The sequence below is a fragment of the Microcaecilia unicolor genome, chromosome 12 (genome assembly GCF_901765095.1).
Source record: "Microcaecilia unicolor chromosome 12, aMicUni1.1, whole genome shotgun sequence".
NCBI classification, from domain to species: Eukaryota; Metazoa; Chordata; class Amphibia; order Gymnophiona; family Siphonopidae; genus Microcaecilia; species Microcaecilia unicolor.
The window spans coordinates 37,304,566-37,324,394 of NC_044042.1; the positions used below are offsets into that span (position 1 = coordinate 37,304,566).

Sequence of the window (19,829 nt, forward strand, 5' to 3'; positions counted from 1 at the left end):
ATTCAATTAAATTGGATGTGCAAATTGGGCAAACGCCAAAATTTGGGCAGGCAGCTTTAAGTGCTTTTTATAGAGTTCAGGGGATATTGGCCAATTAGTGGCTCCAATCACATGTGCAAGTGATATTATTCTATAACTTATGCGTACAATTGGTGTCTATCTTTAGGTGCCGGTTATAGAATTGACCTTTAATAATGGAGATGAATATGTGGCTGCGCAGATGGAGCATTTTGGCTTACTGGACCATGGGATGCTTTTCCGAGGGCTACTGAGCAGAAATGGTGCCCATCTATCAAAGAAGGGAAGAAATGTTTTCAGCAGCAGACTGGCTAACCTACTGGAGGGCTTTAAACTAGACTTGTTGGGAAAGGGTGATCAAAGCCCTCAGGTAAGTGAAGCATTAAATACCTCTACACAAATGGGACAAACGGACAATGTCTGGAAAGCAGTATATACTAATATCTGAAGTATGGGACATAAAGTTTTACAGGCAGAAGCTCAAAACTCTGGCACTGTATGAAACAGCGCTGGAAAATACTGCCACAACAGCACCGAGGAATTACTTCCTAATGCTCAACGCTAATCAGTGGCGTAGCCAAGGGTGGGCTTGGGTGGGCCCAGGCCCATCCACTCTGCGTTCAGGCCCACCCAGTAGCAACACATCTATAATGTGGCTGGCAGGGATTCCCAAGCCCCACCAGCCAAAAACTCCCAACTGTCCCTCCTGCATACCTTTTAATTAGCAGATCTTTGCCTGCAGCAAGCAGCGACTGATACATACTGTTCGCACTGGCCCTGCAGCCTTCCCTCTGATGTATTCCCGCCTATGTGGAAACAGGAAGTTACATCAGAGGAAAGGCTGTGGGGCAAGCATGAGCAGTGTGTATTAGTATTCAGAGAAGGGTGGATGTTTGAGAGACCATATGGATGTAGGCAAGAGAGGGAGAGAAATCACTTGTGGGACAAGGCGGAGTTTTGCCCACCCATCTTGGGCTCAGGCCCACCCAAATTTGGGTGCCTGGCTACGCCCCTGACGCTAATAGTATGCAAATGATATGTACACTATTAGCATCGAGCATTAGGAAGTAAAGGGGGGGAGGATGATGCCTTGCGCAGGCGTTTCTCCGCCCTTGCCAGAATCCTTTCAGCAATGACGGTAGCCCAGTGGAGAAGCACACATGTTTTCCTGCTTCCACAGACAACGGATCCATTTCTGGTGCCACACGGGCAGGAGGTAACTTTTCTTCCGTGGAAGACTTCTGGAGCCAGCCCCGAGAAAACCACCTCCCTGCTGCCACCACCATAGCTGCCGCCACCACTCCTCCATCCCAAGCCCCAGAGCCTTTTTCTGACCCCTGGAGCAGTACATTTGTCCAATCGGAGCTTGAATCCTCTCATCAGAAACCCTAACGCCAGCTCCGAGCTGGCATTAGGTTTTCTGCGGTATGGAAACCCTTCATCAGGGTGCTGCTCTCTGAACATTGCAGGGAATAGAAAAATACCTAATTTAAATTACATTAGCATGCTATTTGTGCTAGTCTGGGATGAGCTTGATATTTCCGGTGGTAGGGGCATCTGTGCAATCTGCGCCAGAAAATGTGGACACCAGTCAGGTGCTAATGGTCTCTAGCACTCATGTTTGCTTCTGAGCATCGAGGCCTTAGATCTTGAGGCTGTGATGGAAGAGGCTGATTTGAATTTAGTGCTCATCACAGAGACATGGTTCACAGAGAACTATGACTGGGATATAGTTATAGCGGGCTATAATTAGGGTTACCATACGTCCGGATTTACCCGGACATGTCCTCTTTTTGAGGACATGTCCGGGCAACCGGGCAGGTTTTGCCAATCTGCCCGTTTGTCCAGATTTCTGCCCTGGTGGTCTAGTGACCTCTTCCACCTTCGGGGCAGGAAAGAGCCCCCTCTTTCCTGCCCGGACCGCTGCCCTGCATCCTGTTGATGATCTCGGCGCTGATTCAAAATGGCCGCCCAGAGTTGAAGCGACCTCGCGAGACTTCAACTCTCGGCGGCCATTTTGAATTGGCGCCGAGATCAGCAACAGGATACAGGGCAGCAAAGAGGGGGCTCTTTCCTGCCCCGAAGAGGTCACTAGACCACCAGGGCAGTAGAGTAAGGGAAGGGAAGGGGGGGTGATGGGGAGGGGAGTGGAGGGGGGGGGTGACAGGGTGTGTGACAGGGGGGAGGGGAATATATGACAGGGGGCGGTGCGAGGGTGTGAAAGGGGACGGAGCGAGGGTGTAAAAGGGGGCGGGTGTGAAAGGGGGTGGGTTGGGTGTAAAAGGGGGTGGGACATGTCCTCTTTTTTGGGGGGCCAAATATGGTAACCCTAGTTATAATCTGTTCAGAAAAGACAGAATAGGAAGAAAGGGAGGGGGTGTGGCATTATATGTTAAAGACGATATTAAAGCTATAGAATTGCAGGACCTATAGGGTAAGGAAGAGGGACTGTGGGTCAGTCTGGAAAGAGGGAATGGCAATGCATTTACATTGGTGTGATATACAGGCCTCCTTTACAGACAGAAGAAATGGACAGAGATTTAATTAAAGATATTCAAATATGGCTATGAAAGGGGAATTTTAATAGGTGATTTTAATATGATCAGATGTTGATTGGGGGATTCCTACTGCAGAGTCTTTTAGAAGCAGAGAGATGCTGGATTCCCTAAAGGGGGAACTATTCCAGCATTTGATAATGGAAACCACGTGGGATGGGGCTATACTGGACTCAATGAGTGCTTACTAATGGGGAGAGTGTTTCTGATGTTATAGAAGGTGATCATCTGACATCCATTGATCACCAGATGGTATGGTTTAATATTAAGATAGGTGTTGAGAGGGTTCATTCAAAAGTGAAGGTTCTAGACTTCAAAAAACTAACTTCATTCAGATGGGGGATTACCTCAAGGAATTGCTGTCTGGATGGGAACATCTGGAAGAAGTTGCACAGCAGTGGGCAGAACTGAAAGGAACTATTGTAAGGGCAGCAAACATTTTTGTAAGGCAAATAAATAAAAGTAAGAGGAAAAGGAGGCTGCTTTGGCTCTCAAACGTAGCAGCTGAAAAGGTAAGGAAAAAGAGGTTAGCCTTTATAAACTACAAGAGCACAGAGAGAGGAAGACAGGTGACAATATTTGGAAAAGCGAAGAGAAGCTGATAGGGTAGTCAGGAAAACACAGATGCAAATGGATGAAAAAATCGACAATATGGTAAAATGGAGGAGGGGGAACAAGACATTTTTTAGATATGTTAGTGATAGGAGGAAGTGCAAAAGTGGCATTGTGAGACTCAATGGTGAAGGGGAGGAATTTGTTGAAGCTGATAAAGATAAAGTGAAATTGCTTAACAAATATTTCTTCCCTGTGTTCACAACTGAAGACCCAGGAGCAGAACCACAGAAGACAAACACAGAGGGGTAGTAGTCTCTGAACTATTTTCAGAGGACTTTGTTCACGAAGAGCTGACTAAACTAAATTTGGACAAAGGGATGGGGCCAGATGGCTTACATCTGAGGAAACTGAAAGAACTTAGGGAGGTTCTAGCGGCTCTGCTGGATGACCTTTTCAATGCTTCTCTAGAGGCGGGAGTGGTCCCGGAGGACTGGACAAGAGCAGATGTGGTCCCTCTCCACAAAAGTGGAAGAAGAGGTTGGGAACTAGAAGCCAGTAAGTCTGACTTCTGTGGTAAGTAAATTAATGGAAACAGTTCTAAAACAGAGAATAGTAAAGGTCTCTTTCAATTGAAAGGAAGCTCTGGAATGAGGTGGCATAGGATGAAGGTGAAAGGGGATAGACTCAGAAGTAATCTGAAGAAATACTTCTTCATGGAAAGGGTGGTGAATTTGTGGAACGGCCTCCTGGTGGAAGTGGTGAAGTCAAAAGAGAGCTTGGTACAAGTACATAGGATCTCTGAGGGAGTGATAGGAAGAGTAGATGGCATGGATGGGCAGACTGGATAGGGCACATGGTCTTTATCTGCCTACAGTTTTCTCTGTTTCTGTAACTTTATGCTTGCTACATTCCAAGATAAAATGTGCACAGGTTGATTCATCACAGAGCCATTAATATTAAGAGAAAAGAAACAATTAGATCATGCATTTTAGGCACCAGGGTGCTCAGCCCCCACTCCAGTAACCCAACTTCTTAATAAAAACAGTAATTCTCATATTCATAATTAAAAATAAACTTAAGACTGTTGTCCGCCCCCAACAATATGAATAACATTACCCCCTTCTGTGCCCCGTCCTTCTCTTCCCTGTTCTCCCCCCCCCCCCCCCCCCCCCCCCCCCCCCCCCCCCTCCAAAAAAACAATAACATAGTACTGCCTCACTCCTGCTCTGGTCATAACCTATTGCATTCAGCTATATCCCCCTCCCCCTCCCCCCCCCCCATCCCAGCTATATATGTATATGACACACCTGTGTGCAACTTAACAGTAGCGATAACAAAAAATGAAGCAAAGTATATAGCAACCTGAATGTACCCCGTTAACTTGGTTTCTCGCCACTAATTAGAACTCTATCTTCTCCTCTAATTATTTTCCCCCCCCTTTATCATCCCTACTAATCATCTTCCCCTCCAACTATCGATCTCGCAAATAATCAATTTGCATCCCTACCTCACCTCATCAACAGACAACTTCATCAAATGTAACAACGTTTTACTCTGTAAGCCACATTGAAACAATGCAAATGGGAAAATGTGGGATATAAATGCCTATATGATAATAAATCATGGGAAATTCATATGTCTAACCCTTCACTATAGTGTAAACACATCTTCAGTTGTACAACTCAGTGGAAAGCAAGGCCAGTGCCATTCAAGTTGTTAAATATTATCTCCCCAGATCCTACTGGTGTGATCTACTGACCCCAGTGTGCAGACTTGATAAGGCTTTTACATCATTGAATGGAACTAGGGCTAAAAGTGCCAGGTTCATGCACCGTCTCGAGCTTTTGATTCATCAATAAGGAGAGGGAGAAGGCTTGTCAGGGAAGTTCTCTTCCTTCCTCAGGAAACCATTGATTGATTTGAAACCTTTAGAACTCATGGATCAAAGACCATTCCCCGTACCCCTTAAGCGCCTGCCCTCCAAAAACTAAAATCTCAGTATTTCACCACCAATGACAAATCTAAACACTCCTTCTTTAGGAAGTGCAAGGCTTGAACTGAATATAATGCAGAGGCTGAATAAGGCAGATCCATCCCCTCTTGGATCTGAAATGTTAATGTCAATGCCTTAAACCACAATGAATTCAATTTGAAGCCAGTGAATATTGTCTAGGGCTGGACAAATATGATTGGTTTAGTCAAGACTGAGCAACAACATGGCTGCAGCATTCGGCACTTTTTGTAACTTCCGTACCATATTCTTTGGAAAACCCAGATACAAGATATGACAAGAATCCAAGCACAAAGCAATGCTACTGTGTGCAATAGATACAAAACTCTCCTTCTTTAATCTATAGTTGATGCAACATCTTCAGCTATAACTCTGCATTACATTCGCCATCTGATGGGCTACGGTCGACCCAGCACAAGTCTTTACTGCCAAACTAATTACCTGATCTTTCACTTCCAACAACTAATCCCCAATAAACAGCCTTGGAGTGCCATTCTTAGAGCTCCTATGCTTAGATGAATTGTAAAAGTAGGTGTTTATTTTCCAGCTAATTACGCACCCAACCCGTACCAAAATGGAGTTACCACCCGGCTACCGCATGGCTCATGCAGTAATTTCATTTTTGGCGCACGTCTGATACACGCATCCAAAAAATAATTTTTATAATTATTATAATAATTATATTATATATACACTAGTAAAAAAAAGGCCCGTTTCTGACACAAATGAAACGGGCGCTAGCAAGGATTTCCTCGGAGTGTGTATGTTTGAGAGACAGTGTGTGTGAGAGATGGAGTGTGTGTGTCATAGAGAGAATGAGAGAGAGAGACAGTGACAGCGTGTGTGTGTGTGTGTTTGTGTGAGAGAGAGAGTGTGTGAGAGACAGAGTGTCTGTGTGTGTGAGACCGTGTGTGTGTGACAGAGAGATAGAGTGTGATAGACAGGGATTGTGTCAGAGAGAGTGTATGTGAGAGACAGTGAGTGAGTGAGTGAGTGAGTGTGTGAGCCCCCACCCCCTCTCTTGCAGGGCCCCCTCCCCACCCCCACCTCTCTGGTCTCAGGACCCCCTGCCCACTTTCCTCTCCCCTGCCCCGCCTCCAGCCATCCATGTCCAGTGACCCTCCTATCCCTCTGCCCCCCTGCAGCTACCCATGTCCAGTAACCCTCCCTTCCCCCCCCCCCCCCCGGTGCATCAAACCCCTTCGCCACCCGCAGCTGCCAGTGGTAACGCTGTCTGGCCGCTGCTGCTTCCCCTGTTGAGCAGCAGCGGCCGCTACAAAAAGAAAAGAAGCGATAAATGTTTTTAAACCCAGCCCAAATCATTCACAAATGCCCGAGTCTTACAACGCAGTCTCTGCAGCCGCTCCTCCTCTCGCCTGTCGTGTCACTGTGCTCCTCCGGGGTCTTACTCCAGGGGCAGTGACGTGGAGTCATTTAGGACTAGATTGTATATATATCATGCCTAAAATATCAGCGCTGAAATGAAATATGCCTAGGTATAATCTATACACCTAAATTTCCAAGTGGTTTATAGAATACGCCGAGCGCCCATCCACAGGCTGCACAGACCAGGTGTAGATTATAGCAATGCCCATGACCCAGCCATTCCATGCCCATGACCATGCCCCCGTTTCAACTATGCAACTTAGAATTTTCACACATCATATCCTATGTAATAAAACGCACCTCCAAAGTTCTAAAGCTGAGAAAGTGAAGCCTTCAAGCCTTGAAGCATTCCTGCAACGTTCCGGAACTTTTAGAAGGCTTCACTTTCTCGGTTTCAGAACGTTGGATTGCATTTTATTATATAGGATGTGCTCGGTGCTTTTATGTAGCACATGGGGGGAATTTAATATATGCTGATTAAAGTGTAGGACTGGCTGGAGGGGGGGCAAGGGAAAAAGGAGAATCGCTGGGTGGCTGGAGGGGGGGGCAGGGGAGATAGGACAATCGCTGAGTGGCTGGAGGGGGGGCAGGGGAGAGAGGAGACTCGCTGGGTGGCTGGAGGAGGAGCAGGGGACAGGAGACTCGCGGGGTGGCTGGAGGGGGGCAGGGGACAGAGGAGACTCGCTGGGTGGCTGGAGGGGGGGCAGGGGAAAGAAGAGCATCGGGGGGTGGCTGGAGGGGGGCAAGGGAAAAAGTAGAATCGCTGGGTGGCTGGAGGGGGAGCAGGGGAGAGAGGAGAATCGCTGGGTGGCTGGAGGGGGGGACAGAGGAGACACACTCACACCCAGCTGTCTCACTCTCTCTCTCTGTCACACACATTCACTCTCTCTCTCTCTCTGTCACACACAGTCAATCTCACACATACTCTCTCAAACATACACACTCCGAGGAAAACCTTGCTAGCACTCGTTTCATTTGTGTCAGAAACGGGCCTGTTTTACTAGTTATAGAATATGCTTAGACTGTTCTGAGCGTAAATTCTAATTAATGTCAGTAATTGCTTGTTAAGTGGCAATTTTCAGCACTGGTTGGCTTCAGTAATTAAATTGTGTGCACAAATCCAGAATATGACTGGATTTGCATGTGCAACTTAGGTCACACTATATGGAATGTGTGGGTTAGTTTGTATTAATCATTACTGTGCACTAAATCCGTTAGTGCGCCTTAGTAAAAGGACCCCATAGTGAAGGATGAAAGACAAGACAGGGAGGGGCTAAGAGAGAACTAGGGGAAGTGGACCTTTTCCAGTGTTCAACCATTAAACACCTACATTACTTCAATGTTTTTCTTTTTGCATTGGGGGTGTTTTATAGGTGTTTTAGCAGTTGAAACCTACATTCAGAAGCCCTAATCATGCTGAATACCATCTCTTCTCACTCATAACACCTCTGTTTTTGCTAAATTCAATTTTTGTTGAATCTCAAAGATCTACCCTTGAATTGCACCAAGATACTCATTCATCATCTGCAACTTCTCCTCCTCTCTATTATCACCTACAAAGTTGAAAAAATCAATCTAGAATTTCCTAGTAATCTTAGCTAAAGGTCTCAACCACAAGTTTAAAATGAAGGAGGACATGTAGAACCCCAGTGTACAGGAACTTCCCTGGAAACCTCACCATTAACCACCACCAGCTGTGTCCCATCCATCAACAATTATAAGAACCACTGGAAACCCTTCCCTCATCCCCGTGTCACTTAGCCTTGGGAGAAGTACAACTAACAACTTATAGCAGCAGCTTCAGAGAGCATTTTCCATCTCACAGATAGGCTGCAGAGAATACCTTCTCCTGCTTTATACTTAATCCTACCCACCCTACCCCTCTACCCACCCACCCCTAGAGTGAAATGTCTTATATAACCTCCCTATCAACCCACTCATTACTTTACCTCACCCATTTCTATTCTTCTATCACCTTCTCCCACTACTCCAACCAGAGTTACACCTAATCACACTGACCACCCTTCAACATCTTCTGTCCTTCTGTGACTGTTCTCTTGTGCTTGACTGCTTAAATATTTTAAATTTAAATGCTTTACTTTTTGTCTATTAGATTGTAAGCTCTTTGAGCAGGGACTGTCTTTCTTCTGTGTTTGTACAGCGCTGCGTACACTTTGTAGCGCTCTAGAAATGTTAAATAGTAGTAGTAGTAGTAGTAGTATGTTGTCAGTTGTATAGCTAAAAGGTGTGTGTGTGTGTGTGTGTGCGTGTGCGTGTGCGTGTGCAAGCGTGCTTGTTTCTCTGTCAAATAATTCACTCTGGATAAAGCTTCTCTCCTAATATTGTTTGAACGATCCTTTTCAGTTATGAAATGCAACATTATGCTTTTTTTTTTCTTTTAAATTACGTGAAATCTCTTAATCCGGCTAATCCTTTCTCCAGACAAATGGGTTATTTAAAAATCAACTGCCGTTTTATCAGTCCAGTGGAGCAGAGATTCCGGATTCGGCCCTCTCCTCATCAAGGCATTCTTTTCATGAACCTAATATGACACCACAAAAGGGCCGAAGAATTCCAGATGCCTGATCTCTGGGATTTAAAGGCAAAGCGATTCAAGGCACAATTTGTAGGTTCATTTGTTTTCTTCAGATTTGGTTTATGTGATGACAAAGGCATCAGAAATCATCTCTACACTGAAAGACAATAAAAACATTTTTATAGCTAGTAAATAAATGTTTTATAGCAATCCTAATGCTGATAGGAAGATATAGACATTGTAACCCTTGATCAGGATTTTCTGACAGACTTAAATGCATCAGCAGAAATTCTCTCTCCTGAAAGTTAACTTACCCCTTGCCCGCAAGGTCACACATTTTTATGAACATTGCTGAATATAACGTAAAAAATAATTTGTAGATGTCTACTTCATAAAGAAATGTTTTGCACCTCCAAAATAATAGAAGAATGCATATATTCATAGTTTGAAAATATCTATTTCCATATTTTTTCTATATAGATAAATACCACTACGGTATTTTCCTATAATGAAATATTTTCCAAAATAGTTTCAAACTAAAGTAACAATAATGAAAATGTTATTGCATGCTGTCTTCGACCATGAGCCTACATGCTATGGAGCAGTGGCGTAGGCCTGGGAGGGCCAGGGCCCACCTACTTAGGGCTCAGGCCCACCCGTTTAGCAGTAGCTGGTGGGGATCCCAAGCTCGATCAGCTTGGGATCCCTACAAATTGTGCCTTTTTTCACAGAGAGGGTGGTGGACGCTTGGAATGCCTTCCCGCGGGAGGTGGTGGAGATGAAAACGGTAACGGAATTCAAACATGCATGGGATATGCATAAAGGAATCCTGTGCAGTAGGATTGGATCCTCAGCAGCTTAGCCGAAATTGGGTAGTGGAGCAGGTGGGGGAAGAGGGGTTGGTGGTTGGGAGGTGAGGATAGTGGAGGGCAGACATATACGGTCTGTGCCAGAGCCGATGATGGGAGGCGGGACTGGTGGTTGGGAGGCGGGAAATACTGCTGGGCAGACTTGTACGGTCTATGCCCTGAAAAAGGCAGGTACAAATCAAGGTAAGGATACACATATGTTTATCTTGTTGGGCAGACTGGATGGACTATGCAGGTCTTTTTCTGCCATCATCTACTATGTTACTATGTTAGCTGAAGACTTCTCCCTTGACGGTAACAAAAACGCTACTCTCCACGATACCAGCACCTGCGCATGCTCAGTTTTCAGCGCATACCCGCTGCAGACTGCCAAGGTGGAAAGAAGCATCTTCCCGCCAGCTGAGATATTTTTTGGGTGGTGGTTGGGGGGGGGGGGAACACTTGGTGCCCACCCACTTCTTGCCTAGGCCCACCCAAAATCTGTTGTCTGGCTACGCCCCTGCTATGGAGGGTATTCTATAAATGGTGCTGAGATTTTGGCACTGGAAATAATTGGCACAGAACACTTCTATAAACGTATTTTATGCTGCTTATCCTAGAAATAAGCAGTGGGTTCCCCAAGTCCATCTTAATAATGGCTTATGGACTTTTCTTTTAGGAAATTATCCTAAACCCTGCTAAGCTAACTGCTTTTTTACCACATTCTCTGGCAATGAATGCCAGAGTTTAATTACAAATTGAGTGAAGAAATATTTTCTCCGATTTGTTTTAAATTTACTACTTAGTTGCTCCATTGCCTGCCCCCTAGTCCTAGTATTTTTGGAAAGAGTAAATAATTCACTTTTACCCATTCCGTTCCACTCAGTATTTTATAGACCTCCCATCAGCCATCTCTTCCTTATAGGGAAGTCATCCTATCTGTGCACACATGTACACATAAGTGTTAATATAGCACCTAAGCGCTATTCTGCTAATACCTGCATAACTTACATAGCATTCACTTACGCTCTATGGCTGGCATAAGTGTGAGTACCTATATTTTAGGTGCGTTGATATCCAATTACACTAATATTCTGTAGGCACTTTGGTTCTGTTATTCATAGAATAGGATCCTACCACGTGCCCTTCAGGCACTGAGTTGGAAGTGCCCGATAGGGTGTTTATAATCAGATATATGTACAGTATGTTATCAGAGATGTGTTGTGAGGAAGGGGGGATGATAAGGCAGGTGCCTGGAGACCAGGGCTAGAAGAAGGCCATACAGGACTGGATTAAATTAAGATAAAAGATTATTTAGATAAGTGGCAGAGCAAGAAAAAAGCATGTGGGAGGAGTCATGGTAGTAATGCCGAACCCTGGTTGGGATGCTACCTGGTACCTAAAACATCCTTAATTCATTCCTGTACATCACATATGCAGCCATACCAAACAGAGAACCTTAGGGCTAACACTGTATACAGACCATCATCCTATACGTAGGGGTATGTCTACTAACCCCCTAATTCTGTAATAAAACTTGAAAGGAAGGAAAAATTGAAAGGAATTTTGCATGCAAAAATTGTGCATGCACATGGGCACACACTCAACTTGCATGTGCAATTTAATTGAACAGTGAGATAATTAGTGCCAGTAAGTCACTATGCTCATATTAGCCCTCTCCTCAAGTCACTTCACTGGCTTCCTATCCGTTTCCGAATACAGTTCAAATTCCTCTTATTGACCTATAATTGCATTCACTCTGCAGCCCCTCAGTACCTCTCCACCCTCATCTCTCCCTACATTCCTCCCCGGGAACTTCGTTCGCTAGGTAAATCACTCCTAACTGCACCCTTCTCCTCCACCGCTAACTCCAAACTCCGTTCCTTTTATCTTGCCGCACCATATGCCTGGAATAGACTTCCTGAGCCGCTACGTCAAGCTCCATCTCTGGCCGCCTTCAAATCCGGGCTAAAAGCCCATATGTTTAATGCTGCTTTTAACTCCTAACTTTTTCACTTGTCCGTAACCCTTATCTTCCTCACTTCAATAGTCCCTTATCCCTATGTGTCCTGTCTGTCTGCCCTGACCCTTATCCCTTATTTGTCCTGTCTGTCTGTCCAAATTAGATTGTAAGCTCTCTTGAGCAGGGACTGTGTCTTCATGTTCAATTGTGAGGCACTGCGTACGTCTGGTGGCGCTATAGAAATGATAAGTAGTAGTAGTAGTAGTAGAAGTAATTTGCTTTTGAACAAGTAATTATTGTCGCTAATTGAAATCAATTAGCATATATGTGTGTAAATGTAGATGCGTGCTCCACGCCTAAATGTTATGCACTTCCTGGAAGAGGGGGTACGGAAATGTTAGGGTCATGGGCATTTCGGGGTAGAGCATAGGTGTGGTCCAGTTACACATTCAATTATAGAATAAGGGGGTTCCGGATGTAAAATTTGGGCGGGGCATTTGCACTGTGTTTTCATTGATGCAAATGGATGCGCCTAAATTTACCCACGACCCTTGCACTTAAGCGCTATTCTATAACCCATGCCTAACGTTTTTGAGGGTCCTCTTTACTAAGGTATGATAACAATTACCGTGTGCTAAATCCATCAGCACATTTTAGTAAAAGGACCCCTAAAAGAATCAATACATTTCCCTTTTGAAAAAAAAAAAAAAATCTCGCTTCGGATTCCCTCTGTCCAGTCACATCCATCTGGTTTGGATACAACAACGTTTAATAGTCCATATCACTTTGCAGCAAATATATTTAGATTTTAGGAAATGGAGAGGAAAGAAAGAGTCACTGAACTGCAATTATGATATTTTTAAATGGTATCAGGCTGTAATTACATGATTAGCAAACTGTCTACTTACAAATTATGGCAAGATGTTTTATTTTGCACTCTGGACTTTAAAGATTCTGGTACCTAGATCACTCTACTTTTCTTTTTTATTTGCATGAGTTTTCAGATTCAGTTCAAACTCTCCATCCTGGCTACTGTTCTTCTGAACCAACATGCCAGAGAAATATTCTGGCTACGAAGTACAAAGCTTGCTATTCCAATACGCCATGAACAGGAAACCTGCCTACCATTTTACATACACAGCAGGCGCCTGGGGTTCAACTCTCTTCACTTTAACAGTGTTGATTGGACATGAGTCCAAAGGGCATAAGACACGCAAAATAAGTGCAGAACTGTGCATACAGGAAGAGATTTTATAAAGCTTTTGGCACATATACACCCTGTTTTCCATGCAGAAAAGAGTTTTAATAATTGCATTCATTTATTCGATAACATGAGTTGCAGGTTGCATACACAGTGTTCCCTCTATGCTAAGCTGGAGTTCTCCTCCTACGGTCCTGCCAGTGGGTGGCGCTGTTTCACTATCCTATTATCAATAGTGAGGGATAAGCAAGCTCTGCAGGACCCAAGGGAACCTGTCTGTCCCTAGCAATTGAAAACATAATATTGAAGCACCACCACTTGAGCTGGAGGTGTGGCTGGGCAGAATGATGGGTCATATGGAGGGCAGTTCTGTAATGGGGCTCCACAAATTTGGTGCTTTGATGTAGTGCACTGAACACTAATTCTATAATGATATCTGGATGCCCAGGTTCCGTTACAGGATATTAGCGCGAGTCGGCATCCACATGCCTACATTAAGGTGCGCCACCTATGCCATGTCAAAGCAGGCATATATACACACACCTAAATACAGCAGTTCAGTATGTAACTTAAGTACATAAGTATTGCCATACTGGGAAAGACCAAAGGTCCATCAAGTCCAGCATCCTGTTTCCAACAGTGGCCAATCCAGGTCACAAATACCTAGCAAGATCCCAAAAAAGTAGAAAACATTTTATACTGCGTATCCCAGAAATAGTGGATTTTCCCCAAGTCCATTTAATAATGGTCTATGGACTTTTCCTTTAGGATGCTGTCCAAACCTTTTTTTTAAACCCCGCTAAGCTAACTGCCTTTACCACATTGTCTTGCAACGAATTCCAGAGTTTAATTACACGTTGAGTGAAGATAAATTTTCTCCAATTCATTTTAAATTTACTACATTGTAGCTTCATCGCAGTATTCTGTATGTTACACACATACCCCCCCAATATTCAAAGCCATTTAACCAGCTAGTAATGGCACCTGGCCAGTTAATGGTACGTAGCCAGCTTTCCAGCGATGTTCAATGGGAGGTAGCCCACTGAATATCACTGGTTAGCAGCTAGTGGCTAACCTTTTATATGGTGTGATATAACCATAAGTGTTGCATTAAATCTGGGCTTAGCATGCAGGAAAGTCCCACATTAAATGCATTAAGCCCAGATTGTACTACACTTTAGTAAAAGAGCCCCATACTTACAAGGGAGCATACACATGGGTGGAGTCGGAGAATGAGCAAGACATGAGTGAGGGTCCCACTTATGCACATAACTTATCAAAAGAAAGGAACTCCATAAATTGATAGAAAAGAGCAATCAAACCAAAAAACATGCAAGTAAAATAGAGCCAGCCATACACCATTCATCATAACCTCATAGTTATGCATTCTTGTCTTACATCCATTCACATCCATTATAGAGCACTGTAAGTTGCATAGGTACCTGCCACATTTCAACACTTGCACCTACACCAGCTCTATGACTGGCATAAGTGTGGGTGCCAACATATTAGGTGTATCGATACTGAGTTATGCTAATATTCTATAATGGAAACCTAGACATCTAGGTTCCATAGGCTCTTACCACGTGCCCTTGGAGCACATAAATGGAGGCATCTGTTACAGAATTGCTCCAGAGTCTCTTAGACAAACAAAACAGGAGTGGAAGTCACCAAAGTGCAAATGTTCAAGACTGTCAATAAAAGTCAGTAGATAGAAAATGATGTCCAAAGGATTTATTCATCCAGTTATGCTGGACGAGCATGGTGCTGCTTCTCTACGGCTCAGCTGATATTTAAGGGGTCCTTGTACTAAGGTGCGCCAAAAAATGTCCTGCGCTGGTGTAGATGCGTGTATTGGACACGCAAAGGTCCATTTTTCAGAGCATCTACAAAAAAGGCCTTTTTTGGGCCGAAAATGGGCGTGCGGCAAAATAACAATTGGCACGTGTCCATTTTGGGCCTGAGACCTTACCACTACCCATTGACCTAGCAGTAAAGTCTCATGTATTAACCAGGTGGTAATGGCGCACACACATACAATGCCGATTACTGCCCAGTTTCCGGCGCGTTTAGCGGACATGCATAAAAAATAAAATTAGCGCTGGGCCACGCGGTAGCCAGGCAGTAGTTCAAAATTGACATGTGTAGGATGCAAGTACACACCTATGCAGCTTAGTAAAAGGGCCTCTCAGATTGATTTTTAATTGATACCTCCTTTGTTCATTTGTGCTATAGGACCCCTGTGGAAGGCTTGAATGCCAAAACACGTGTTGGGTCATATTCCTAGTTTCATTGTAGTCTTATCAACTGAGGATAAATAAATCTTTTGGATATCATTTTCTATCTACTGACCTTCATTGACAGTCTTGAACGTTTGCACTTTGGTGGCTTCCACTCCTGTTTTGTTTGTCTACTGACTTTCTGTGGAAGAATTTTGTTTTCCTTTGTAGACTCTTCCAGAGTCTCCTAGCCAGGAGTACAGAATATAAAAATCAGTGCCTCCCTCTAGTATTCTGTTTGTCTCCTCCTTCTGCAAATATGAATAACTAAACTTCATTTTATCTTCTGAAAAAAAAATCAATAGAACCTTGTAGTTCTTCAGGATTTTCAAATGTTTTGGTTTAATTATTCACAGTGGTTTTCACTAGATGGAACAATCTGAGCATTGTTTTCGCATTTCTTAGTTGCTTCCACATTGCCTGAATCATCGTCGTTTTCTCTGCTGTGAACTTGGATGAATAGAAATCAAAAATTTCCTTCCCACAGTACCGATGCCTGTATCTTGGCTTTTTAAAGATTTCTAGCTATTGAAGTTATTTCAAATTATGAATCACATGAGATCATTTTTATTGCTGGTGCTCTATGGATCTTAAATTTGAAAAAAGAGCTGTGTAGAAAGAAACTTGTACAAGGCACTCTGCTTTCTATTTCTTGGCCCTGCCACCTGGAATAATTTGCCACTGACTCTCTTCCTAGGATCCCCTCATTGAAAGAATTTAAAAATGCACTAAAGATATGTCTTTTGTGGCAGGTATTTGGCACTGACCAGTGAGACAGGTGAAGGCCTTCCCCTTGGGTAACAGCTTTCCTGTGATTTTAGTTATTTATTGATACCTCCAAAATATACCTATTGGGAAAACAAACTGATATATCGTCAGTTCTAATAACTACAGTCAGTTTGTATATAAAACCTACATTTCCCCCACAGTTACATCAAGAATACAATTATTAAACAAAAAAAAGCCTCAAATCTTCCCAGTGAGGAAATTCAATGTTGAATAACAGTACCACTACTGGGTACACCTCAGCCGCCTATGGAGCAAGATCATATCATTGGCTTATATATATAAAAAAAAAGGGGGGAGGGGGAACGAAATTCACAATTCCAGGAATAACATGTATAGAATGTTTGTACGTTTGGGAAGCTCGCCAGGTGCCCTTGGCCTGGATTGGCCGCTGTCGTGGACAGGATGCTGGGCTCGATGGACCCTTGGTCTTTTCCCAGTATGGCATTACTTATGTACTTATGAAGAACCAATGCAAAAAAACTTTTTCAAAGGAGAAAAAGCTTTGGTTCCTAAAAAAAAAAACCTTATTGAAAATTCTTGAGATACTGTAACTGTGCAAGAAAATGCTATGATTTTAAACAATGGCGTTTCTCAATCTAAACTTAGAAAATCCTTACAAAAAAAACACAGTAGCAGGCCTGCATGAAAAGCACATTAATAAAGGGCACCAATTAGTACTTATCCGACTTTTAAATGTCGTGTGGAATCTCTCAACTCCGTGCAATCCTGTCCCATCTTCAATACAGTGGCGGCTCAAACTTTAAACTAAGAAATCTTCAACAAGAGCACCTTGTTTCGCTGGAGCTTGCTGCTTCAGGAAGAAAATACTTCAAAGTGTTGTCTTGATCGCCAAGATGGCTGTGGATTAAAAAAGACACCGATCCTACAATTTTTGATACTGAAGCGGCTAGGCGCTACTTTTTACCTTAGGTTTCCTTGTAAATGCATAATTTCCTATAAAGCGCAAAAATATGTTTTCATGGAACCATCTCAATTAACTACATTTGTGTCCTCTAAGAGATCTGAAGGAGTGTAATTTAAAGAAAACCTTGCTTAATTCTCTCCTAGATACTATTATTTCCTTTAATTTTTACTTTGAAATCCTCTTGTTTATTGAAATTCTCTCCCATTATAATGTGGACTTGAGTGCTGAAGATTGTTAATGTACTTAGTACTTTTTTATCTATTCATTTTATATTGTTTACTTTAAGCAACACTTTCTATTCAAGTGTAAACTCCTTGAAATAATTGTATATGCATAAAAATAAAAAAAAAATGACACCGATCCTAAGATATTCCAATCAAAACCACAGACATTTTTAGAGGTACAGCAGTTATTTATTGATGTAATTTCTGTTTTCTTTCTTTTTTCTATAATATGGTCTGTATGTGTTCCATTTATTTGTGTGTGTGTTTTCTGTACTATCACATATTGTAGTTCTTTTCCTACCTTTTGAATTTTGATTGCACACCGCTCAAGTCTACTAGTCAGTTTGGGCAGTGTAGAAAGTTTAAATAAACCATAAACCTAAAGCATGGTTATTTGAACAATATAATACAAGGAATTATTAGAAGTTATATCTAGAAGACCTTTAGAACTCTGTGAATCTAATTAACTAATACATTGTCCCTCTAACTCTATAAACTTGTGTGCTCAAATTTCTGCCTAGCATGCAAATTTGCATACACATGTTACAGAATAAGATCAGTTGCACACAGAACAGTTCAGTAATAGCTGTAAATTGGCATTAACAGCCAATTATTATCTATAATTGGCCTTAATTGGAACCAATTAGCAGTTACATACATAACTGTCTTTAGTCGTTATTCAAGTTCTGGTTCAGGTTAATAAATTGCTTAAGGAAAATCATCAAAGCAGAGTAGAACCAAAACATAAAAGCAAAGCAATTATCTGAAAGGAACTCCAACCAACAAAAGAAAAGCAAAGCAAAGCAAAAGAAACAAACAACATTGCACGCTCAAATTCCAGAGCATGCAACTTTAAAGGGGTGTGGACCTGGGAGGGGCTTGGATGGGTCAAAGGCATTTCAGGCAGTTACATCTGTGGGTTACAAAATACTATCCTTTGCATGCCTAACTAACTAAGTTTCCAGTGAGCAATCAGCAGTAGTAGGAGAAGAGTCCGACTGCCCCTTGACAAAGCATAAGAACGAAACAGGCACCTGTCAGGATAGTAAGGATTCCTGGAATTGTTTGAGGACATGCACACAGATAAGTGTTTGATATTTCATCTCCACTACAATAAATGAGAAAACTCTTACAGAGAGTACATTGGCCACACAGTTGAATAAGGTGAAATGTGAATAATGACATAAAAGAAGTCAAAAGGACACGATAAGCAATTAAAAAATATATAAAAATTGTTACGGATGGCAGGGGGTCGTCTATGATTATAATTGTCACGTTGATCAGGCACACCAGATTGGTGATAACCTACTTGCCTTGGTGACTGTATGAGACTCCCCCATATCATATTAATTTGGTGACCAGTTGACTTTATTTCTACCATTTTTTTGGTTGCATATGTATACATTTGTGGTAGAGTACCGCCACTGGCATTTTGACAGTATAACTAACTAAGTTAGGCATCAGCATAAATGCTCACACCTAAAGATAGGTGCATAAAAGCAGACTTACTACTACTACTAGTACTACTTCTTAACATTTCTACAGCGCTACTAGAGTTACGCAGCGCTGTACAGTTTAACAAAAAGGACAGTCCCTGCTCAAAAGAGCTTACAATCTAATGGGCAAAATGTCAAGTGGGGGCAGTCTAGATTTCCTGAATAGAGGTATGGTGGTTAGGTGCCGAAGGCGACATTGAAGAGGTGGGCTTTGAGCAAGGCTTTGAAGATGGGAAGGGAGGGGGCCTGGCGTATGGGCTCAGGGAGTTTATTCCAGGCATGGGGTGAGGCGAGGCAGAAAGGGCGGAGCCTGGAGTTGGCGGTGGTGGAGAAGCGGACTTATGCTGGTATTCTATAATGGCAGTTGCGCTTAGGGGGATTCTATATATATGGCGCCTAAAATATACTTATGGAAAGCATTTTTGCCTAAGCATATTCTTTAAGTAGTCCCTGGATTTAGGCATGGTATATAGAATATGCTTAGTTGATGTGCAAGCGCCTAAAACTACGCATGTCCATTTACATCAACGAAACATGGCATAAATCCTGGCACCTAGATTTTGGCGCAGAGGGCCATATTCTATAATTACATGTGTAAATTTTAGAACATCCATGAAATGTCCATAACCATGCCCCTTTTTGTCTGTGCATGTTAGAAATTAGGCAAAGTCCATTACAGAATTTGTTTAGCGAGTTGTGCATGTAAATTCTAATTATTGCAAATTAGTGCTCATTATTGCTTGTTAAGTGGTGTTATCAACGTTAATTTAGCTTGTTAAGCCAATTAAGGTACATGCAATGTTATGCAATACTCTTGGATTTCGGCATGGATCTCTAGGTGCACTATATAGAATCCAGGGATTAGCGTGCTTCATCCCAGTGACCATTTGAGAATTTGTCCCTGTGTGCCCAGCTGGGTGCATTGTTTAATTGTTGCAATAATTGAATTGATTTATTTTAGCTCTTTATTAAATTGTTTAACTTGATATAGTTTTAAATGTGTCTACTTGTTACATTCTTTTTCTTTAGGTTTAGTAAATGCC

General features: G+C 42.7%; 1 protein-coding gene across 1 annotated transcript in view; it reads left to right on the forward strand.

The window, feature by feature from the left end:
- The first annotated feature begins 261 nt into the window (after positions 1-261).
- The window catches only part of RXYLT1 (ribitol xylosyltransferase 1), a 91,036-nt gene continuing 71,468 nt past the window's right edge, over positions 262-19,829 (forward strand). The window contains exon 1 of the mRNA XM_030221346.1: positions 262-388. The gene's annotated coding sequence lies outside the window, so the exon portion shown is untranslated. The remainder of the gene's footprint in view (positions 389-19,829) is intronic.